The sequence below is a fragment of the Vanacampus margaritifer genome, chromosome 8, assembly GCF_051991255.1.
Source record: "Vanacampus margaritifer isolate UIUO_Vmar chromosome 8, RoL_Vmar_1.0, whole genome shotgun sequence".
NCBI classification, from domain to species: Eukaryota; Metazoa; Chordata; class Actinopteri; order Syngnathiformes; family Syngnathidae; genus Vanacampus; species Vanacampus margaritifer.
Window position 1 is genome coordinate 2,244,105 of NC_135439.1, and position 24,996 is coordinate 2,269,100.

The following is a 24,996-nucleotide window of genomic DNA, read 5'->3' on the forward strand; positions in this document are numbered from 1 at the left end:
ACTAGTGGGGCTGCATACGACATATTATTGTAAAAAAATAAAATAAAAAAATGGGTTGACTTCCCCTTTAAGTAAGCTAAAACTTAAATTTGAGTTGTTAAGTTAGGTGCTCAATAGGCCTCTACTGTAGGCGCTACCCGTGTACATCAGCAACATGATTCATCTGTCTTACGTGAGCCGAAATGTTGAAAGGTAGATTCTTCTTCATTAAAGAAAATGAGCTGGAAAATGAAGTTTGAAAGGCGGCAGCCCGAGAAGCTGCCAGCGTAATAAGTGAGTCATTGGTATTGATCAACAACGCTATCAGGTCCCCCTAGATCCATTATGCTCATTTTGCGCATCAGGGAAGCAGAGATCATATCGCGTAGTTGTAATCTTGGCTTTGAATATCAGTCCAGTAATTACCTTCCTTTCAGGGCGAGGCGGCGCGTCTTTCCAGGCGTATCAGCGGACGGCCGCGACCCCGCCGACAGGATCGCGCGCCTCAAAGAAAAAAAAAAAAAAAGGATCGCACGCCGACGATACGTGCTTGGCAGCGGCCTTGCCGTTGATTGACTCGTCTCCAAAGTGGGAGCCGTACGTCTCTGTCAGCCAGCACGGCCAACGGCAGGCCATTAGCTCTTGTTTTTTTTTTTTTTGCACGCCGCATTAAAATGCAATCAAGGTGACTTACGGGTGGTCAGCGGCACATTAGGACAGGGTCAACGCCAACCTTTCACACCATTGACTTAACACCGGACACCAATTTCAAGGTCATTAACAGCAATTTGTTCTCACGTCCGCGTTGCGCTAGACAAGTCCAGGCGGGAAAGTCAGATTTACTCGCTCAGCCATCTGTGAATTCATATTTACAACTGAAAATGCTGCATAATAGCTCAACTGTGCCGTAAAAACAAGAAGAGAGTCTAGTGTCATAAACTGCTGTAATGCAGACACTTTTAGTTGCATTTTTTATTTGGTTGGGACCATTTAGTCTAGGGTAGGGGTCAGCAACCATTACTGTCAAAAGAGCCATTTTAAGCCAAATAAATAACAAAAAAATCTGTCTGGAGCCACAAAACATTTGGACATTGTGATGAAGGAGACAGTGTGTTAGTGTAATGTATTGAAGGCCCAACAGCTAATTAGAGCTGCACCATAACCATAAAAATAAGCAGCATCCAATACTTTGAGATTCATATTCTTAACATACATTTTTAGACCTTTCTGTCAGATTTCTTACATTTTTGACAATTTTATGGACATATTATTATTATTATTATTATATTATATATATTATATATATATATATTATATATATTATATATATATATATTATCATATTATGGTAATTTTCTGCCTCTTCTTCCTTTTCTTGGTTAGGGTTAAAAAAAATTCTGCCATTTTTGCAATACATTTTCTGACATTTTTGGCAATTTTGTGGGCATTTTATGGTCATTTTGGAGATTCCTTCTTGTTTTTTGGGCCATGTACCTAATGCACGCCCACCATAGTTTTGATCATTGATTTAAGTATGTTCCTTGAAAAAGGGGGGTGGACACCTGTTGAAGCTTGGAGCTTTAAATATGGTCATTAACCATACATTTTCTACTAAAATAAATAAATAAATGAATAAATAAAGAAGAAGAAGCTCCATGGAATTCAAAAACATCAGCGCCGAAGCACATCATGATGTTGGCAGGTCTCGCCTCTCGGTTTTCATGACAGGTGATGGAATGCAGTGATTCCCAACCCTTGTGCCATGACACAATGGTGTGCTGTGAGAGCTTTTTGATGTTTCATTTTCACACAACACAATTATTTCTTGATGCCAAATAATGCCGCTCTGTTCATCTATCTTTGCCAGACTTTTGTAGTGGGCGGCTGAACAATAAAATGCTTTTTCACCGGATGGCAGAAGGTATCATTGACATTCACATTCTTACAACTGAAACTGAACGATGGCTTTGTACCAACAAACACTTCCAGATTCTACACAGTACGTGTACATATTTCAGTAAATTAACTTTTTTTTTTTGGTGTGAAATGAAATTGCTGCAATGGCTCAATAAAGGTTGAGGCGTGCTGATCTTTAAACAGTCCCTGTGAGGGAGTGATTTGTTTTTGTCTTAAAACTGTTTCACCTGAACATAACGAACAGTTTGAAAAGCAGCTCACATATGTTTAAAGAAAATTGTGTGCTGAACGCACTTAATAATTTACTGCTGACATTTTTCCAGCCGCGCTGTGTTTTTCACACGCACTCACACAGCAATCTTGATTCATTGGCTGCTGGATTGAGAGGCTTCACTTGCAATTTGGGCCGAGATAATGTAATCTCGGGATGGGCCCGGTTGTCGAACCCAGTGTGAGATGACACTCTGCCGTCTGCCTCGCTGATTACTCCGCACTCGGAGGAGGCGGAAGTACCCCCCCCCCCCACCCCCACCACACCCAAAAATGTCTTCCCTCAATTGTGTGTTTCTATTTCCATTCCCACCTCATCCATCTGCCTAGTTATTCGCAATAAGGTTGCCAGAATTGCCACTCTCCAGCGCCGCTCTCCTTCTAGATCTTCATCATCCGCAGCATCGCGCCGTTTTGCCCCTACGGTAGGTCGCCTTCTGTTTATATTTTGCTCCTGTGTTTTTTAGTACACGCCCGGACAACTCAATGTGGCTCTTGTCTTCTCGTTATAAAGCGTGAGGGGGAAGAAGTAGTGATGAAATGTGGTTTGAATTTGAACAATCTGCCTGGTTTATATGCTAGTCACCGGCAACGGCAATACAATACGCCGTTCGTTTTAGCATTTTGCATTAGGCCTACATTGTGTGCGTTACGGAAATATCAGATGTGTCCGGATGTTCGGAATTGTCAATAGGCGAATATTTCTTTGAGCTCAAGGCTTTGGCGGTTGTTTATTTGTACATTTATTGGAAATGAACTACTTGTTTTTGAATAACCAGTAGAGAAGTGCACAGAAGGAGGGAAAGTATTTCATGTTTACCTAAAACTTTCCCCATCCAATCAATACCAAAAACTTGCGTCATAGCCCACCGCTGTAAATATTCAGCCATCCATCCATTTTCTACATTGCTCCTCCTATTTATTTGAGGGAGCCTTTTCTCAGCCGGTATTGGGTGAAAGGCAGACTACGCCCTGAACTGGTCGCCCGTTAATCACAGAACAGTGAGACAAACATTCACAAATATCTCAAGTTTTGAAAAATTCGACTTTTCTTGACTCGTACTCTTACCATGTGTGATTTCAATCCCAAAATTCCAGTGTGCAGGCAATGTGGCCGTTGCTCATAACATTGAAGCACTTCAGGTTGAGTATTCCCATAATACGGACCAATTTTAACAGTCCTCTCCATTGACCTTTGCCCATCACTTTTATTGATCCACGGGGACTTTATACTAGTCTTACAAAAACCGACTTTGTGCTTTGTATCAAAGGGGGGAAAGCTCATCAAGATATCCCAAAGAGTCTTTGGAAAAGTTAACGGTCCAATTAAAACGTCCACTACTGGTGACAAATTCCTTTGGGAAAAAAGCAGCGGTCTCCAAATCAGCACGGTCTCTTTAACCGAAGGACGCGATGCACCTCCACATTCATAGGCCCGTTATTAAGCCAGCTCATCCGCCCGGGTTTCCTGTGATGGACGATAAGAGTAACGGAGGGATGAAAGGAGGCCGGATGGCCGCCCCTGCGTCATCGCGGACCCCCAGAGACAAGAGGAAGTGTGGCCATTACTGCGGTTGACACACTGAGATGGATGTGGCCCTTAGTTGCCATCAGATTAGGGAAGCCAGGTGAGCCGTCGAGCGCTCAGCAACACGGCCGTAATTAAATGAGCGCGCCGGAAACGCAACAGTAAAGGAATGCCCGTTGATAAATGAAACCATAAAAAAGCCCCGCAGCGCAAGCTGAGCCGTGAGTGAGTGCGGCTTCTGCCAAGGAGAAGTGGACTTGAAGTGGATGGGCGGTAATTAAGAGGAACCTCCTGTAATTGTCTTCCTGCGCAAAAAAAAAAACAGGACAAGAGGACTTTGGTCTTGTGGTTTCTCTTCAGCCGCTCTGCCAACAAGGGAGACATTTTGGGAGTTTGTGGTCTTTGAGTCTTCGGTGCAAAGAAATGAGACACCAATCTTTTAGTGCAGCGGACTTGTTGGAGCGACATGGGCGTACTCTGCACAATTTTAGATGAACGTTCCAACCCACGTGGCACAAGTAAGTGGAAGATGTGTTTCGAAAAGCAAAGGCGCGTTTTAGCATGGCTTGCTATTGAAACGGGAACATAAAGCATTGTGCTTTAATGTAGACTCTTTCAATTTCAGTGCGCTCTTGCTTCATTCACCATGAACACGTTTATTTTTTTCCCGGTTCATTTTTGACCAGTTAAACAGCACATTTGCAAGTTTATAGACGACAATCATTTAATTTTAACACATTAAATTTCTTAATGTTTTAGCATTTATATTTTAACATTGTATCACTTTATAATATTTAATATTAATTAAATCAATTAATGTACTGTACAAAAATATTTTAATGTACTTTTTATTGCTGATTTTAATTTAAATGCATTTGATTTCACAATGGAATGTAATACTAATGTATATATTTATGTATTTTTGTATATTTTGTATTTACGTTAACATTTTCAAGGCAGCCATCTTCCATGTTTACAACAATACAATCAACAAATTATGATATATTTCCATATAAAATCGGTGCCAAAACATTAGAAGATGCTTGCATAATACAACCATAATAAATAACAAACATCTCACGGCATTAGATTGTAATTTACAGGATTTTCTCATTTTTATAATGGCACTTCGTCTCAACTGTCCCCCCGAAAATGGAGACTTTGATATAAATGACAATACATGACTAGTTCCTTATAATTGCCGAAGAAACCAGCAAACATCCGCAAGCCTTCTGAAGCGTGATCCCAGGTGTGTGTCAAACTCGGTCCAATCCGCCTTCAATGTTGGGTGTTAGTGAAAAGTAATTTTCCTGCTCAGTCATGGCTTCACTGCGCCTGTGAGGTGTAAACTGCATTCCCACCCCCCTTTGCCGTCTTCCCAACTTTTTTTTTTTTTTTTTGTGGCAGACAAATGAAGAGCAGCAGGTTGTTACATGGCACACACACGGCCGACAATGTGTGATCTTTTGTTTCTTGTCATAATAGAGGCTCTTATCTGTCTTCATTTAGTCAAATGGGAGCAGAGCTCGCCTGGCCAGAATATTAATGAAAAACAAGGTAACAGGTCCTTGTGTGGAGAGATGGACACACACGATAAGGAGGCGCAAATATACACAGCCATAGACATGACATGAGAATAAAAAAAGAAAATGTGGCCACAGTGTAGAGCAGAGCACCTTTTCTAAAAAAGATGAAAGGAAGCCAGAGCTATACACAATGGACAAGGATTGGATGATTATGTTTTATTTTAGGCTGCGCAGGAGGTTTCAAAAAGCTTGACACTGCAAGCAATCAGTATTACTATTTACTATAATTGCCAGTTTTAAATCACGTTCTTTTCATAATGGAAAGCCACTTTTTTGTTTACTTCGCTTTACCTCCGTTAGCCGGTGTTTTTGTAAATGCTTTTTGTGTTATGTCGTTGCTTGTGTGAAGCCTTGTGTATAAAATGTGCTCTATATAAACGTTGCCTTACCTTGACTTACTGAGAGGCATTTAAATAATACAACCCCCCCCCCCCCCCCCACACACACACACACACTAACTAGCTATTATGCGTCACCCTCAGTAGGAATTAAAAACTTGCCTATTTTTGAGGAATAAAATACGGATTGTTACAGTTACACATTTGTATTTTGCAAATGTGTAACTGTAACAATCCGTGGGGGGATATATTTACAACAAAAAATCTATTGTCAGGATAAAAAACAGTCATATTTATAGTCAGAATATTAGAACATTAAAGTCAAATTTTAACAAAGTCGTCACAAAGGTTGCGGGTTGTTGTGATGGTGGCAAAAATGTGGACCCAAATGCAGGGAGGCAAGGCAGGAGTGCAGAATGAACACAAGACAAAACGTTTTTATCATCCAAAAATTCAAACAAGAAATTTTGGAATCAAAAACACTAATAATAGAAGTTTAAAAAAAAAAGGACACAATTTAGAAAATGAAAACAATGGGAATGGAATCATAAACAGGAACACCAACAGAAGCATTAACCAAAGACTGAATGGAAGCACCTGATTGGTTAACAAAAAAAAAAAAAACTGAAAATGAGACTGCATTTCTGTAGTATGCCTTTTGTCATGCAGGAATGTGAGATTTATCTGATGATTCATCATAACTATATGAGAGCTTTTAATTAACTAAAAGTTAAAGTTGAGAGGAGAAATGTGTTTTTTTTATTTGTTTGTTGGCGCACCATCTTTTTGTAATAACATAGATTGGCACTTTGAAAAAATGATATGACAATTTATCGCCAATTATGTTGCCAACTCCCAAGTGAAAATTTACAGGTCCGAGACCTTCGAGAACTCAACTCAGCCTTAAAATGTGACACACAGTAACATATGCTTATCCCAAATCTCTAAAGTTGTTCATGGGAGTGATGTCAAACTTGTTCACATCATTCCTGCAGGCACAAATGACAATCATATACTTTTGTGTTTTGTGGTCATAAATGAGCATTTTGTGTGCACATTTTATTTGTAATGTTGCCACAATTACATTTTTAGTTTCCCATGTCGTGTTTGGGGCAGCGTACAGATAAATAAAAACGGGGCTAAAAGAATGTGAGGTCCGCTTTCCGCACAAGTACAAGTGACCAACATGGGCGCCAAGGGGCCGCTGCAGCTCAGTTAAACATCCCATTTAAATGCATGGGCTGCACTAGATGGAAATGCGACAGGGGGAGGGGTGGGGTGGGGGGGTGGGGGTAGTTGGTCGGCACACGTGAACACCACGGGCGGGACTGCCGAGCTGCGGCTAACTCGCCGGCGGATAACTTCATTTTCCGTGGCACTCGCTGCCCCTCGGGGCCGCCACAGAATACAATCGCTCCCCCGGAGGGAGGAGGTACGATCTGTAAATATTTACAGACTCTCTGACGAGCGAACGAGGGTCTCGCTAAGCGTTAATCACGCCACCGCCATCAGGCCTCAGTCCAAGGCATTGACCCGACTGTGCCTCTGCGGTCTTGACGCTTTTATTGCCTTGTTCGCTCCACAATGGTCGGAGCCACGCAGCTCGATAGCGTTAAGAAGGACTAATTAAACCAATAAAGTCCTTTCCTTGTCTAAATGTTTTTACCCGACACAATTACAGGTTTTTTGGGATCGCTCTGTTTATTATTATAGAGCTAACTGACTAATTGTCTTTTTGGGGGGTCAAAACATGAAGGAAAATATTTACAAGGGAGATTCTTCTCCAAATTTGAGATTAGCAATTGCAATTAGCATTTGACGGATTACGCTTTGCAGTTATGAACAACCTGAATTCAGTACAGACAAAGGGTTATCCCTTTCCCAAACTTTCCTGTATGTCGCGTTCCAGTGCAGACCTCTGGATAGACCTTCTGTAGCTTTGCGCTAACGCCTGCTCCGGGAGCTCAGTCGTTTAATCAGTGGTGGCGGTTGTAGACCTTCTGCTGCGTGGGAAACTCGACTTGGCACAGTTTGACGGCCATCAAGCTTCTCAAACTGCTGCTGAACTGCTGTCGAGGACGGAAAAACTCGTTGCCGGGTGGCAAATTTGAGTCACGGGCAAGGGAATGATATGCTAACAAAAACTGCCAAGCCTAAACTGTCAAATGCTGTTGGCCTCATGTCTGTCTGAATAAGGGCTGAAATGAAAGCAAATAGAGGAAGTGCACTGTAGCCTATAGTGACATTTGGCAATTTATTTACAAACTCCAAATGTACGTTGTCTTTGGGGAAAACAAATATTTGATGTTTTGACGGGACATGCTACTAAGCATTCACTGAAGTCCTTCTCCACCTCACGCTTCATACTAAATCTCCCACTTACCCAAATGGACTGAAAGCCCGGCCTTCCGACTCATTAGAGCGAGAAAATATTTAGACTTCCTGCTGAGGAAATATTGACTGCAACACCAATATAATTTTGGAGTAAATAGCGAAATTACCCACACTCCCACCTGGGAATAGGAGTTATGGGTAAGGAGATATCTGCCTTTGAAACGTCTCTAATTAAGGCCCGAGCACCAAACGCTTGGAATCGCTGTGTTTGTTTTTATTCTTCCGACAAATGAATCACCTTTTGGGGGGCCTCAAACCAGCACAAAAACTCATCAATTGCCAGCGTCTCTTTCCTGCTGAAAATGTTTGTGTTGGAAGGTGTCCTGAACACGACCCCCTCCAGAAAAAGGCCCTACACCTGTTTGATGTAAAAAAAAAAAAAAAAAGTGGACACACAAAAAACTCTTCAGGGAGCCACATTTGGAATTGAACCGTCAGATGTTTTGGTTTGAAGCAGCAATTTTGTAGGAATTTCACAAACTCCTACTAGGAATTCCAAAGTTGGCTTCCTTAACCGCTGACTGTTTACTTAGTGAATTTGTGATCAGATTATCGTTAGTTCGTAATTGTATACCGGTAGCCTACTTACTTTTGGTGACATTTGTTAGCAGTTTGTCGAGCTCGGACTTGTGCCCAAAATCCTCATTTGCCATTTGTTTGCCTGTTAAACAATGAATCAGATTCAACTCGAATCGGTTACTGTTTGTACTTTTGCCTAAAAAAAAAAAAAGAAGAAGAAAAATTCAATTTGATCATAACGGTAAATGGAGAGCGCTTAGAGTATTTATCTACACTTACCATCTACAGTATTTTGTCCATTTCACTTTTCTTTTGGTTAACATATTGGATTGTACCAAGAGTGTATGCAGCCGATGCGTCAACCTATGGAAAGCTGTTCCTTTTTAATCTGTAAAATAATTTACTTTAACCTCCAGGATCGCTTGTTTTTCCCTTATGGTAACAATTTAAATCTATTTGCGTTCTGTGACTGTCATACCAGCTAGCCAGTGCTAAGCTAACCTGGGCGGGTTCGTCTCTCTGGTAGGGTGGCCACTTCCACAAGGTCAAAAAGGAGGACATTTAACTCTTTGACTGCCAGACGTTTTCAGAAAAGGGATGCCGTGGGTGCCAGCCGATTTTAAGCATTTTGACTGATCTTTCAAGGTCCACAGAAAATTATGTGTTTGGACTATGGAAACACACATACTACCAAATGAAAGATTGGACTGTCATCTTTCATCAGAAAAAAAAGTTTGTTTCTACCTTATTCCGTTTTTGAGTAATCAACAATAGAAAATGGTTAGTTTCACCTCTGTTTTGAAAAAAACGTCTTTTAACGTCTTTGGCACTCCTCCATAGGATTTTACTAAACTTTATTTAACGTTTTTTGGCAGTCAAAGAGTTTAAAAAAAAAAAAAAAAAGTCCCCTCTATAATGCGGTTCACTTTTCACGGCCTTTTCACGGCGTTTTGCTGATTTTTTTAGTGCAATTTTGCATGATTTATTATTATTATTTTTTTACAGTAATGTACTTATTAGATACAATTTATAAAGGTTTGAACATTGAGAATGTTTAAACAAGAAAGAAATGTGAGAAATGTAAATGCCTCGATGAGAAAAGTGTATAAACTCTGTAGTGAGGGGTTAAAACATTTATAATAAACGTCAAACATAAAGCTATAACTACTTTGCAAAGTTATTTTTTTGCATTTTCCGGGCTTCACACGACGCTGTGCAAAAATTCTGATCTGGCATTCATTTTTAACGGCCAATTCATATCTCAATTTGAAGTACCACTGATTCATACACAGCCTTCATATTTTGAGATTTTTCTCATGTCCTTCGGCTGAATACGCGTTAATGAACACTTTCTGTGGTTTCGGGGGTCTGCTCATCTTTGTTTGCTGCTTCAGTTGAATGTGCGTATGTTTATTTGAGCAGGAAGGCAAATACTTGTGGCCTTGGCCTTCTTTTGCTGCCTCCAGATACTTGCGGCCGCATCATGGGAATCATCCTGTCAAGGTTGGAATTTGTGTGGTGTTTCCTGCCTTGGATCAGGTGCTGATGCGCTGCAACGCATCGGACCCCCGGGGAGGAATCGTCCGCAGATGACTTGGGAAAAGATCATCATCATTTGTTTTGAGTCAAGCACACCCGGCGAAGGTCAAGTAGAGGATGCCGGTGGACTGAAAAGCCCGCACAAAGTCTCCACGCACTCCATTAAGTCGTCCTCCATGGAGACGTCCGTTGACGTGCGGCGGGCTTGCGCAAACATCCGCGGGATCAGTCGGACCGTTGACGTGACAGCGGATGTTTGCCATCAGCTTCCATAAGCTTCTTGACAGCCAACACATTTAAATGGATGAATAATTGAGAGGCTGACTTTGGTGAAGGAGCGAGTTTGGTTGGCCAGCAAGGACGCAGATGCGCTTTGACAGACAAGTCGTTGAATGCGCCGGCGTCGTCCTTGGCCAGAGGTCTGTTGCTATCAAAGCCAATAACATGACAACATTTAATGGAAGTATATTAACATAATCAAGCTCTAATTGACAGATCTCGGGCACAGTTGGTGATTGCAGACGATAATTAGGACAAACAAATGCTGCAGTTTGGCAAAAAAAAAAAAAATAAAATAATCATCAGGGCCTGCAATCAATTGATGTGTGCAACGTTGGCTTGAGTAATCATTCCAATTTTAGTGGTGCGCAGCCTGCAATCAGAATATTCATCTTAAAGCACTTTGAAATTAGTAGATAAAATTAGCTTGAATTAAAAGAAGGTCAAATGAATTTGAATATAAGCAATGAAATTGGCTGCATGCAAACAATGACTCTTTTTCAACATCCAATTATGTTAAATATAATTTGGGGAAAAATCACATATAACTGTAGACAATATTAAAAATGGCTATTCACAACTGTTGTTGATGTGTGAGCTGACATTCTATAAGTGATCGTTTACATTTTGATGCCATTGGCCGGAATCCTAATAACTCCAAAACCATCACTTTTGAGGAAATGAAAATTAGAGCAAGCCATTTCCAACACTTATAAAAAAAAAAAATAACATCCATGTGGAAGCTAATCCAAAGTATCTATTTTATGTATCTTACAGTCTTTAGCGCACATGTAAACAAATAAAATAGCATAGCGTCGTAATTGAACTTTTTGGAGCGATCCCCCTCGCTTTTTGATCCTCAAAGGCTTCCGTTTTTAGCGTACGTGTGTTTTTTAGCAGCTCGCAACTCAGTTGTATTTAGCACACAAATAAAATCAAATGTTAATATGAATTGTAATATTTAAATAAAAAAGCCCAACACAACCCCGTTGGTATGTGGCTTCCATATTCAAGTATACCCGAACCTCAAGAACTGGCAAGCTAATTATCAGCCACCAATTTCTGAACCACCAATTTGAGTCCTAATTCCAAAACAAACAAACAAACGCTAATGATTGGACTGTCAACAATCAGGAGCCAGACGCCGGTTCTTGCACTGCGTTTTGGCACTTATAGCATTAGCGCCATTAATTTTATTCTCACAAGAGGAAACGTTTGCAAGGTTTTAGGATTAGCACAGCGTCTGCTTGAAGTATACAAGAGTTTTAATTAACCAAACGGAAAATGAACATTATCATTAACAGTGTTTTCATCATGACATTTGAAAAAAAATGCTCATCTTTGCTGTTTTGCATTGACAGTAGAAGAAGAAAGTGCAAGTCTATATTGCTTTCTGGCAAACAGCTGATGTGTTAAAAAATGCACAGAAACAATATGAGATACACTTCATTGAAGGACTCTTTTTTTTGTTTTGTTATTTTCCTCTCCCCTTACCACAGCATGGACAGGAGAAATATGGTGTGTGGGTGTCATTTTGTATTTTTTTTTATTTTTTATTATTGAGACATTTTTTTTGAAGGAACATTTTTGAGGACGCAGGGAAAATGAAAAATGCTTACTTCCTACTTCGTTTATGAGTTTTCTTTTTCAGCCACGGGAATGAAAAAGAAAAACTAAATCACAGCCTTTTACCTTTGGAAAAACAAATACAGACATATCTAATGTGTTCCCATTTAAAGATCATAAGTGGAGTGCAGTGCAGCAATGCAAATACCTCACATGAATGAATAATGTTAAAATGGTGAGAGCTCTTATTTCCTCCACATTTTTAACCATCCTGCTGCTCACTTACAATGCCGTATTTATTTGATCTTGCTCAAGCCTTTTTGGCTTTCTTAAGATGTTTTTGTACTAAATAAATGGTTTGAGTGTTAAATAGATTGCAAGAGGCAGACAAAAAGTGTTTGCAAAAACACAGACAAACAAAAGATGTATGTGCTGTCCCAAACATTCATTGAAGGCCAATCACATCAACTGTCGTCATTGCGAGAGCAGCGGAAACCTCACAATAATTTTTCTTATCTCAAATAGGAAGGTGATCACGGAACAAGAATTCAGGACAAAGAGACACCATTTATTCAAGGGGGGCCTGTTGGCAGCAACAAAAACAGACTGGTAAGGAAAACATTTGTATCCAAGATAAGAATGCAGGCAGCAATTTATAGAATATTAAGGAAACACATTTTCAAGAGAAGACTGCGGGCAAAAAAAAAAAAAAACTGTCAGGAGACCAATATTTTCCAAGAGGAGACTGTGGGAAAGAAGAAAACAGACCATTAAGGTGACACATTTTATTCTAGAGGAAACTGCGGGCAGCCATTAACAGACTATTAAAGTAACACACTTTATTCAATGGGAGATTAAGGGCAAAAAGAAAACCCACTATCAAGAGACCAATATTATCCAAGAGGAGACTGCGGGGCAGCAAGAAACCCATCTGTAGAGACACATTTTATCCAAAAGGTCTATCCAGAGGTCTGCAATGGAACGCGACAGACGTTTCGGAAAGGGACAACGCTTTGTCTGCACTGAATTCAGGTTGTTCATAACTGCAAAATGAAAGCAGTGACACAGGTGGCGCTATGCGTGCGTGCTCCCAGTTTGGTGGCGAAGGATGACGTGCTCCCGTTTTGATCGCTCCCTCTCACTTGTGCAAACTTGAATAGAATTCGACAGAGTGCCCATCTGTCCCGCTTTCCTTCTTCTTAATTACAAAGAAGCTCGGCTGGACGGGAACGACGACAACGCTATGCGTTTTGCTGCAAACGATGTTTTTCCTTCCCACGACGCCGTCTGTTCGGGGTCGCTGTTGCCTTTGCGCGCCTGATTGGGCTTTAAGAGGCGACCGCCGTTGGATGGCTGAGACAAATGTTGGCATTTTAGCGGCGACTTTTGTTGTTTTGACAGATGAAACTGTCGCCTGCAGATGATATCTGCACGCCGCTGCAATAAGCGCCTGACAAAATGTTCATTTCGGACTGCAGCAAAGGAAGTTTACACCAATAAGCAGACCAAAAATCTTTTTCGCTCTCACATTTTTTACACGCATCATTTTCCTTGCCTGTCTTAACATCAAAGCAAAAATCCTTTTGACTGGGACCAGACGTCCACAGTCACAATCGGAAACCCTCATTTGAAACCCTATCTTGTCTAAAAAAAACTAACTGAGGTTTGAAATTTCAATCTAAATTTGAAACCCCAACCAAACCTTGTTTTGGAACCTGAGCCCTGGTTTAAAACCCTGAAGCTAATTTGAAGCCCTAGTCCTGCCTGAAAATCCGAATATGAAAGATTCATCTTTGCTTCAAACCCTAATTTCAAACATTAACCCTGAATTGAAACCACCAATTGTCTTTGCTGGAAAACCTTACTAGAAAACCGTGTCTTGAAACCTTCATTTAAATGGTAACCCCGTCTTATAACTAATTTGAAATCCTGAACCTATTTTGAAACCCAACAATGTTTTAGGCTGAGGGGGTCTGTATCATTTTTACTGTCACTAAGTAACTTTCAAGAGGATGGTAGGAACACTGCCACACATAAAACTACAAATGTGCTGACTGCTTTATGGCATACGTCAAAATCTAAGCTTCACTTGCTAAGCTAAAAAAACAATGCAATGTGCTTGCCCTCATGGGAAATGAGGTCTTCCTTCAGGCATAACATTACCACTTTTGTCCATGTGGCGCCGCCATAATCAACGTAAAGTGAAAATTCCTTAGTGTTGCTTTAACCCAAGTATACCTGAACCTCAAGAACTGGCAAGCTAATTATCAACCACCAATTTCTGAACCACCAATTTGAGTCCTAATTCCAAAACAAACAAACAAACGCTAATGATTGGACTGTCAACAATCAGGAGCCAGACGCCGGTTTTTGCACTGCGTTTTGGCACTTATAGCATTAGCGGCATTAATTTTATTTCCACAAGAGGAAACATTTGCAAGGTTTTAGGATTAGCACAGCGTCTGCTTGAAGTATACAAGAGTTTTAGTTGACCAAACGGAAAATGATCATTACCATTAACAGCGCCATATCTGTTTTCATCATGACATTTGAAAAAAAAATGCTCACCTTTGCTGTTTTGCATTGACAGTAGAAGAAGAAAGTGCAAGTCTATATTGCTTTCTGGCAAACAGCTGATGTGTTAAAAAATGCACAGAAACAATATGAGATACACTTCATTGAAGGACTCTTTTTTTGTTTTGTTATTTTCCTCTAAGCTAAAAAACAATGCAATGTGCTTGCCCTCATGGGAAATGAGGTCTTCCTTCAGGCATAACATTACCACTTTTGTCCATATGGCGCCGCCATAATCAACGTAAAGTGAAAATTCCTTAGTGTTGCTTTAACCCAGACTTGCCACTTAACTTTTGAAACCCCACCAACTCTGTCTTAAAATCATAACCATGGATCAAATCCATGATTTGAATCCCTAACCTTGGGTGGAAATTTGATTTCAATTTGATATCTTAATCAGTGTTTGAAATGTGAATTCTGGCTTGAAACCCTAAATAGAAATATTTAACCTTAACACTGGACTGAAAAGCATATTTCAAATAGTTTGTTTTATGACGTTCAATATAAAGAAAATAAATTTGCACACATATGACGCAATCGGACTAGGCACGTGTGACCACATGCAGATCGAGGTTAACACTGCAATAAATTTTTTTTTTAAATAAAAATCAGCCAGAGGACAGCAATGAGATTGGAATGTTCCATTAACTGCTCGCCCCCTTCGCTGCGCACCTCACCCCCAACATACACGCCTCGACATCAGCCCGGGCTATTACATCAGTCGGGACATTACCGGCGAGGTGAGGTGGCGAGAAAAATAGATTTCATATTTGACAGGTCTTATCTGCCCTTCACTAAACACATTTGCGGCTCGCAAGGGTAGACTCGATTAGCGGCTGCATCATGTGGGAAGATTAGCGACATGGGCAGCTGCCAATAATGCCACGCTTGATTGAAAACTTCTGGCGCTGACGACACGGAGAGGCGGCACGGTGTCGTCAGCGCCGGGGAGCCGGCGCAGTGCGTCAAAGCGCATTTCGACAGTTTTCGGGATTTGAAGCCTTACTGCTCCAAGCACGTCGTGTTTGTGTATTCCCTTCAAGTCTTATTTTTAAACCGTAGCTTGAAAGTGGGACTTGGAATTTCAAATTGAATACTTAACTCTGGCTTGAAGCCTACTTTGAACCCCAATTCGGCATTTAAAACCCGATGTGAAACCCTCACCCATTTTAAAGCCCTAATTTGATCACTGTCTTGAAATTCCAAACCCTAACCCTGACTTAAAACCCCAATTTGAATCCCTATCCCTAATTTCAACCCCCAACTGTGCTTGTAACCCGAATTTTAAAAATTAACACCGACATAAAACACCATTCTATGATTGAAACCTTGACCCCTGACTAAGACCCTTACTTAAAACCATAACCCCGTCTTGAAACCCTAATTTCAAACTGTAGGCCCCTAATTCCAAATTAAAACCCGAACCTGGGTTCCATCTCTTGTTTGAAATCAAAACCTGGTCTTGAAGTCCTACCTTGAAATTCTAACCCTGGCTTGTAATTTTGTTAATTGCTTGAAACCATAACCAAGGCTTAAAACATAAACCTTTGTTTTAACCCCAAACCATGATTTAAAACTCTTAACACTGTCTTGACACCATTAATTTAATTCTTACATTGGCTCTTTCTGCTCTAAACCTTAACCCTTGCTTGAATCCCTAATTTGAAACCCTACTCCTGTCTTGAAACGCTTATTTGAAAATTCTCAGGTCATTGAATGGATCACACCTGGACTGTTCTGGTTGTCTTGGTTGACGACATTTCAACTCTCATCTGGGTGGGCTTCATCAGTTCATGCAACAAGGCTTGGTTAGGAACGCACTAGGCTAACTTGAAAACCGTTTTTACAGTTTCTCGAAAAACTTAATTCCAAACCCACACTCTTGTTAGAAACAATGCGTGCTCCAAGAATATTCAAGTGTTCCTTAAACCCTTACACGGTTTCGTCTTTGTTGAAGCAAGACAATCAATACTTCTTCCATTTATTCACCGCACTAAAAAATAATGCTTCCCTCGCAACATTAGCGCTTTTCTTACGAGTAATAGCCACTCACCACCTCGCCAGCTCTGGGCTATTGCTGTCATCCGGGGCCATTAGAGCTTTTTTTTTTTTTTTTTTCTCTCTCTTTCCCAGTTTACCTGCCAGACGAGGCAGTGGGGCCCGTGCCATATCTCACATCTCCAGCCTCCTGGCATCTAATTAGTGACACAAATCACCCGCTGATAATGCACCATCATTTGCCATTAGCGTGGAATTGACGATTACGCTTTATGCTGATGCTGTTGCAACGTCTGCATTTGGAAACCATGATTTGAATAGATTGTGAATATAAATCAGGCGGGGCTGGAACAGCCAAGGCACTGTTGCCCACACATTATACACGCGTACCACCAGTGTGTGTGTGGGGGGGGGAAGTGCAACGATTTACGTCTTCTTTGCATCATGTTGTTAGCCACATAAGAAGGAACCTATTTTGATAAATGAGTAGAAAGCAAAGCTATTTGTTAACAAATACGGAGAGGAATATGCGCAATGTTAATCCACTTGTATAATGGAACATATGGTGTTCCACAGGGTTCAATTCTGGGGCCTCTGCTGCTTTCATATGAGAGTAAGAAAGATTCAAAATATAGTATATGTTTCAGTATACTTACAGTTACAAGTGCATTTAACATTTACTTGGTGGAGTATATTTCCAATAAGTACAAGAAAAGTAAACTGGAAGTATACTCTCGTAGTTCATTTTGTTCACCAGTAAATCCTTTACCTACGTCTTGAATTTGAAATAAATAAATACAACTTTATTATTCAAAAAGAAGGGTTCAGTGAATACACAGAGGAAACTGGTTGGGTTCAGTGCCTTCAACAAGGTTTAAGAATCACTGCATCAAGTCATTATGTCCAAATTTATAGGCTGCGTCCTCCAAAGAAAAAAAATTCAAAGGTCACATGACGTAATGCCCTTTGCGCCTCGACCGCACGCCAGTGTCCAAATTCACGGGGCTGTCAAATCTGGCCTTCGTTTCCATGGAGACGGGCCATGAGCCAAGCTACATTGCTCTGCTCCTCTTCCATGCCGCTCTTCTTCTACACTTAAACATCCATTCTACGGTACGAGCACATTGCCGTCATCTGGTGGCAGTACGTAAGACGCTCGCAGGAAAGTCGCAGCAGGCCTGTCCAAATTTGTCATAGTTTATGGTTTTGGTTAACTCATCCATGTTTGAGATCTGGAATGAAATCGAGACGATGCACAAGAAAGACAAAACGCAATCCTTTAACAAGCAATGCAAACATACTGTTAGCATGCCGCCGACAATGCGAGCAAACAGACGGAAAGGCGCTCATCTGTGCATATTTGTTTACAAGCCGAATCCGCCGCCAGCGCGGAGACTCCGACTTCCCGCTGTTACCATTCGGCGCCAGAACCTCAACGCAACCATCTGGACGCTTCAATTAAGCAAAGTCTCACCAGCCGTGGACGCCATCACGGTTTTGCGCCACTTTTTTTTCATCCTCCCGTCACTTGGAAGGAGGTTAATCGCCAGACTTTGCTTGTTTAGAAATCAGAATTACAATTTAACTGTCAAAACGAGTGACGTTTTTCGAGTGCGAGATCAAATTTTGCAATTTAACGAACTGTGCTTGCCGACTTCAAGAAAACATGTCAGCAGATGAAAGATTTATCCGAGCACATTAGCGCAACAAAACAAAGCCCAAAGTACTGAGGTTCCCAATTATGTGAACACAAAATGTAATTGTTTGTCTTTTGTTGAAAATCTGTTGTGACAAATTCTGCTGTCACAAAAATTTAGAACATTTCCCTATTTAAAAAAAAATATATACACTGTACATTGTTATTCATAGAAAAAATACGTGTACAGCATTGTTCTACCTATAACGTGCTCAAAGCGTTTTTAATACTCTCCTCAATATTTACATTATACTGACTAAACTTTTTTTTACTTTTTAAAACAGCAGCAACAAACACAGTGTATCCAAATATGATAAGACCCCCAAAAAGTTTCCATTGCAAAATACAGAATTTATATGCTTTTCATTTACAAATTGTCTGCCTCAAACATAACATTAATAGATATTTTTGTTTACCCCAAATTATTGGTTGCATCAGTCTTGGTCATTTTTTCCCAGTTTTCTCAAAATTGATGTCAGAACAGCATTATCGCAATTTTAACCATTATACTTTATTAAAGCTATTTTTTTTTTCCATTTCTGTGCAGTATGTTGTTTTGAAATGTCTTGTTCTTTTTTTTCCTAAACGCTTCTGTTGTTATACTTTTACCTTGTGGATGAAACGTGCTCTGTTTTAAAGCCGCCTTGCCTCGTCTTGATGTCATTTTAGTTTAACTGCATTTAATCATCTTCTGTCCAGATTTGATTTCTTCTCTTTTTGGCTGAGAAATTTCCATTGTTTGCACATTGAGTGTGCATCAGCGCAGTCTGGACGCCGAATGGGTGTAATGATCGGCCAGCATGCGTTTATCCCCCTCGGCTTTCCCTGCGGTGGCAGCTGAAAATGGATCGGGGCCACGATGCAGAACCCACACAAACACCACCGTCCAAAAAAAGGAGGGAGCGACCTCGGTGAAAGCGCACGGCTCATTTAGCTGCGAGGGCAAGCAAATCCTTGCTGGAGAACTGAGTAAGGAGCGCCGGCCTCACCTGATAGTAACTCAAAAGTAATATTACATAAGCCGGTTTTACAGCTAGTTGAGAGCCGAAGAGGCGGCGCTGAATTTATCGTAATAGCTTTTCACATAACGTTTCAGTGCTGGTGAATCACTGGCTGATGAAGGTTCTCGCCAATGAATCGAGAGCTCATAAAAGGAGAAAAGATTCGACGGCGATGGTCATGGATTCTGGCAGAGAATGACGTTACGTGCGGTTTCTATTTGGGAGAAATGTTAAGTGAAGCAAGTTCTTCCAAAGGACACATTTTCTGCTCAAGAACACTTTATGACATTTTGAATGGTGTTTTTTTTATTAGCTTTGAAAAAAGTCCATCAAGAGATGCATGCGAACGTTCACATGTGGCAGATGTTTCTGTAGCTGCAGGACTGGCTATTGTTAATATCACCATTTGATTTGATTTGAATTCTTTAGGATCTCATCAAACTGCCAGACTTTCTGTAACTTCTTGAACATCATGAAACAAGACTTGAAGAAGACGCATGGTGGCGCCGTTCAAGCCAGTGAGGTTCAATCCAACAAAAAAAAAAAAAGGAAAAAGAAACCTGATGCTGCGCTGTCCCACTTTCGCAGCTGTCCTTAATCTGTGCCCTGAGCTGAAGCAGATTAATCCCGACAGCGCTGACATTATCTTGCTGTTCTACACGGCAACGCTTGGACGCCGGGGTGGAACTCCCGACGTCCTCTCGCCGGGATAAGCTCGGACAGGCCACCTCTGGTGCCACCGGATCATACCACAATGCAGGGGTCAAACGTGCACGTCCATCGACGGTCGTTCCCGTTTCTTGGCAAAATCCTAATCCACAGTTAACAGCATGCAGCCGTTCATTTCATGTCATCAATTCATGGCTGTGCTTGAAGGCGCGGGAGCTTCATTACTGCGGAACCCTGCAGGTGCCGCATGCATGTAAGACGTATTATTGTGTTATACCGGAGCAATAAATGACATTTATACAACTTGTGCTGATTTCCGTCCGCCTCCCCGCATTCCTCCACTTGATACAAGAGCTGCGAGCAAAAAACAAAAGTGCACATGAAGCTGCTACTTTAAAGGTTTGTCAATTTCAGGGCCTGAGCAGCAGGAATGAGTCTTTATTATTCTTTGCTCGCCAAATGAATCCACTTTTTGCGAGCCTCGGCATCCGCAACAGCTCAGCAAATTCTGCAAGTCTGTGTATGCTGATGAACATTTATATTCCGTAATCATACATACGTTCACTCTTCAGACGTTCACCAGTATTTGTCTTTTTTTCTTTTTTTTTCTTTATGGAACCACAGTATTACCAGTTATTCACTGAAAATCTCACACCTGTTTGTGGTTTACTGTCCAAGTAGGGTCATGATTTTTGGAAAAATGGAGTTGAAAAAATTCCGCTGTCAGAATGTGACCTTGGGTTTTCAAGCATTCTGGGTTTCCCAAAAATTTTGGGGCTTATTATATTATAAACTTATTTTCCCAGAATGTTCCTGACCAAGATTTGAAAATAACAAACAAAACATTCAATATATTTTTCATCATTAAAAAAAACAACAACAAAAATGACCCTAGTTTCAAATAATGGCAACCCAAAGTCATAGTTTTTTGAAATTGTTACAAATAATCATGAAAAAAAGATTGTTTTTTGTATTTGCGGCATTAGGACTGTATATTTGTCCGAGCTAACTTTGATCGAGTCCGCCTAATCCCTGCAAGTGCTTCCTGATTAGAGCAGTGATCCTGATTAATCCGCATCCAGGGGAGGGGTCTTTACCCGCCAGTCACAGATTTGTTCTAAACGGTACATGCACAGCAACTCCAGACACCTCTGATAAACCCTCGTGCACGCGCGATCTTCATTCACTAGCATGTCTCAAGATTGTTTACAGGATTTAGTTGCTTGGCGTGGGGCTGCTTTAAAATTGCCATACAGAGTCCTCGCGATCAGTCCATCTTCTAAAAGCATCCTTGTTTTCATTTAAATTGCCGTTTGGGATTACTGTACATGGACGCACTCCGGCAGAACTACCTGGCACCTATCGTCATTGTTATACAAATCAAAATAAGATATATTTCAACCTGCATACCTATTAGGGACAAAAACCTTCATTGCTGATTTGTTGCAGCATTTCGCACATCATTTAATTGCTGATGATAGTATTGTGCTTACCCAATGATGAATACAAAACCCCCACCCTGGCGCTTTGTCCTTGGCGGAACTATCTGTCTTATGTTAGCACCTGTGATCATGAGATGAACTTCTAATTGGCTTGTAGGCACCACACACACACTCCCCCAAAACCAGAAGATCACACATGGCCATTAGCGATAGCCATCTATTGAGCTGTAGATATTCACCATCCCTCAGCAGCAGTTGCCATCGGTAACGGCACTTAAAAGCCCAAGGGCCGGCGATTCTCGCCGTCCTGTCTCGGAGCCAACGCGGCTGAAGGACGCGCGTCTCCATCGTCTCGCAGACACGCGGCCGATTGCTGTCACTGCGCTGAGAGATAACCCGGTGCGTCCTTCACCTGAAGGTCGAGTACATGGCAAGTGGCAAGTGCGAAAGGCACAAGTCTGCCTGCCACTGAAACGCTCCAATTCTATCAGTCGCCATCGATTGCTCGCATGTGAAATTGTTCCTGTTCGAACCCAGTCGGACATTTGAAACCTTCATCATGTCGACCAGAGCCTGCGAGTCCCGAAACACTTTTCCTGATTGTGTTCAAACTCAGATTTTCTGTAAACATACATGGTGTGGGCTGAGAAAATAATTTATAAATATTAGGGGTGTCAGGCGATGAACATTTTTAATCGGAATTAATCGCATGACTTCAATAGTTAGCTCACGATCAATTGCAAATTTTATATCTGTTCTAAATGTACAATATTTTTTTCCAAGTTTCATACTCTTGTTAACATGAAAGTGGAAAATTGTTAAATTAATAGAAATATGGCTGCATTGTTTAGTAATTTCGTAATAATAATTCATAAAATTGTGTTAAAATTAATAAGATGTACTGTACTGTAATTGTTTTGGTGTTGGTAATTTTTCTGCCACTAGATGGCATAATTGCATTTGTAAGACGGTGACAGCTCAGTGCATTTTTCTTTTCATATTAAGAGCTATCTAATCTTTCAAATTGTAAACCACAACTTGACCCCAGTCTCCACAAATATATGCATTATTATTACAATTATTACTGCTAAGTTTTGACGTGTCTGCTGCATTGCGACCGGAATTCCCCCAGTACAGGCTTTCCAAGGATGTTGTTAACGGATTTCACCTACTACAGCCCAACACTTGGTGGTCGCAGGCGTCATGTTCAGGTCACCTGGTGTTGGTCCGTCAGACGTTCAAATTGATTGGTGACAGAAAATGCCCAGACGGAAACAGCTGATGGAGACCGTTCAGAAAAACGACACTTGGTTAAAGGTGATTAGATAAAAATTGTGAGTCATTCTATGTAAAAATAAAACAATATTTTTCACTTCATCTATCAGTTTTGTATCTAATTTGGAGGTGTGATTGGGAATGAATGACCTGAGCATATCTCACAAGACTTTCATTTTTTTAGCTGATGAATCTGTCAGTTCAGTGGGCATCAAATTGAGCGAGTGTGTGTTGTTTCTAATGCCATCAGCCGGCTAGATAGCTGCTAATTAGCTAGCAGCTAAACACGTAGCCCCAATCAGCAACTTGTGTTTTACGTTGTACTAACACTGCCAATGTGGAATAAACTATTTTGACTGTTCAAACGTACTAGCGAATACATTCAAACATACAAGTATGTTTAAATATACTCACAAATATGTTTGAATGTACTTGTAGGCTAAATGCTACAACTGTAGCATATACTTCCCATAATGCCAGAGGTATTACTTGCGCATGTACGAGTGTAAAAAAAACAAACACTTGGACCATTAGCATTAATAATAATAATGCCATGGGGTATTGACTTGCGCATGCGCATTGTAGGAAAATATGTTTCACCATTAAAAAATGTTTACTCCACATTGGCAATTCCACCCTTCCGTAGAAAACTGTCTCCCCAGGTAACTTTTTTTTTTTTTTTTAATTCAATAACTCAATATCTAGTCACTTAATGTTAGCTACTGTTCAGAAACTGAAAACTAAGATGTCTTTTGGGGACTCTTACTCTTAGTTCAAAAGAGTTTCATTCTTGTATTATTGAGTCATCTAAGCGCAGAGAAGCAGGAAGGCAAGGTAGGGGAGCAGGAGTCATCTAACAATAAAGTTGTTCATTTGCAGAAAGGTCAGACATGGGAAAAAAAAGAAAAGAAAAAAACATGGCATGACTCAGTAACTGTGACTTGCAACAACACAATGAAATGAAGATCAACCACAAACAGAACGGAAGCCGGGAACTAAATACAAGCAAACTGATGAGACAACGAGGCACACCTGGACAAAGCCACGAGTGGTTGGAGGAAACTGATAGGTCGACGCAAGTAGCAAGGCTGACGAGAACGGGTGGTGCCAAAAACCTAATGAGGAGAAACAGCATAAAAAAGGAATACAGAAAAAATATATCATCTAATATGAAACCAAACTAAATTTAAACAAAGTCAACAAAATCATGGATCATGATAGCATGCACAGTTCCGTTTTGTGATGTTGGCAGTTTCCCCATGTAATGGTTTTCATTCCATTTTGGTGTTCAACCTTTATCATCTTGACACTGGCCAAGATTTTCAGGATGACAAAAGATTGACATCTGCTGGCTAAATTTTGACGATGCTGTTCCTGATTCTCAATCAAAAGCAACGTCAGCCACGCAACCTTTACGACGCATTATTAAAGTATTATGATTATGTGCGTCGGAATATCATTTCCCATTGAGAGTCATTCAGAAGAGATAAGAGCACATTCATGCAAAGTAGGGCTGTAAAATTCTCCTGACTTTAGCTAGCTAACCCTTCTGTTTGGCAATAAATATTTTAAATAACGGCCCCAAAGGGTCATTTTTAAAGCATGGATGTGTATTTCTTTTGAAGGCGTCATAAAAGGCTATTGGCTAAGTAGCTTAATTGCCTCACATTGTGCGAGAGATGGAGGCCTATTACTTTGCTCTTCAATAAAGACGCATATCCTTCACACAGATTTAGATCAACAGCGCATCCAGCACCTAAAGCGCGCGTCAATACACAGTAAGCACACGCTGTTCAATAAAGAAACATTGATGAGCTTGATGAGAGCTGGCAAAGTTGAGCGTAAACAAGGTCCAAGGCATCTTTCCTTTCTTTCTTTTCTTTTTTTTTTTTTCTCAGGAGAGCTCAGTATTGTTCATTCGATTTGACATCATCATTGCTCTCCTTTTTTTTTAAAAAAAACAAATAAATTAAAAAAAATTAATAAATGTTTTTTTTTAAATATATATACATATATATATACATATACACACATATATATATATATATATATATATATTTTTTTTGTATGTGGGTGAGTATGTGTATGTGCGTGCGTGTGTGTGTGTGTGTGTGTGCGTGCGTGCGTGTGTGTATTCATCAGTTCACCTAAAGCCCATTAAAAAAAAATCCCATACTAATAATATAATATAATAATAAATTGCCAAATGCAGAAACATCAATGTAAGTTATCACGGTGTAGTGGCTCTCGCTAACAGACAGAATTAAGTAACCAGAATTAGGTTAAAAAATTCTATATACGTAGACCATGTTTCTATAAATTTTGATATTTGGTTTTTATTTGAGGCAGATATTTTTTCCATTAAAATGTGATTTATGAGGAGGTTAGACCATTGGTCGATATTCAGAGTTTGTTTATTTTTCCAG

General features: G+C 40.5%; 2 long non-coding RNA genes across 2 annotated transcripts in view; one reads left to right on the top strand and one right to left on the bottom strand.

Annotated features, from left to right (window-relative positions):
• The window catches only part of LOC144057136 (uncharacterized), a 35,333-nt gene extending 31,949 nt beyond the window's left edge, over nucleotides 1–3,384 (bottom strand). The window contains exon 1 of the long non-coding RNA XR_013295171.1: nucleotides 3,236–3,384. This is a non-coding gene — a long non-coding RNA (uncharacterized LOC144057136). The remainder of the gene's footprint in view (nucleotides 1–3,235) is intronic.
• Nucleotides 3,385–3,956: 572 nt separating this feature from the next.
• On the top strand, nucleotides 3,957–20,517 carry LOC144057137 (uncharacterized). Its single transcript, XR_013295172.1, has 3 exons — nucleotides 3,957–4,212; nucleotides 12,441–12,524; nucleotides 18,910–20,517. It is a non-coding gene; the product is annotated as an uncharacterized LOC144057137 (long non-coding RNA).
• The last annotated feature ends 4,479 nt before the right edge of the window (nucleotides 20,518–24,996 follow it).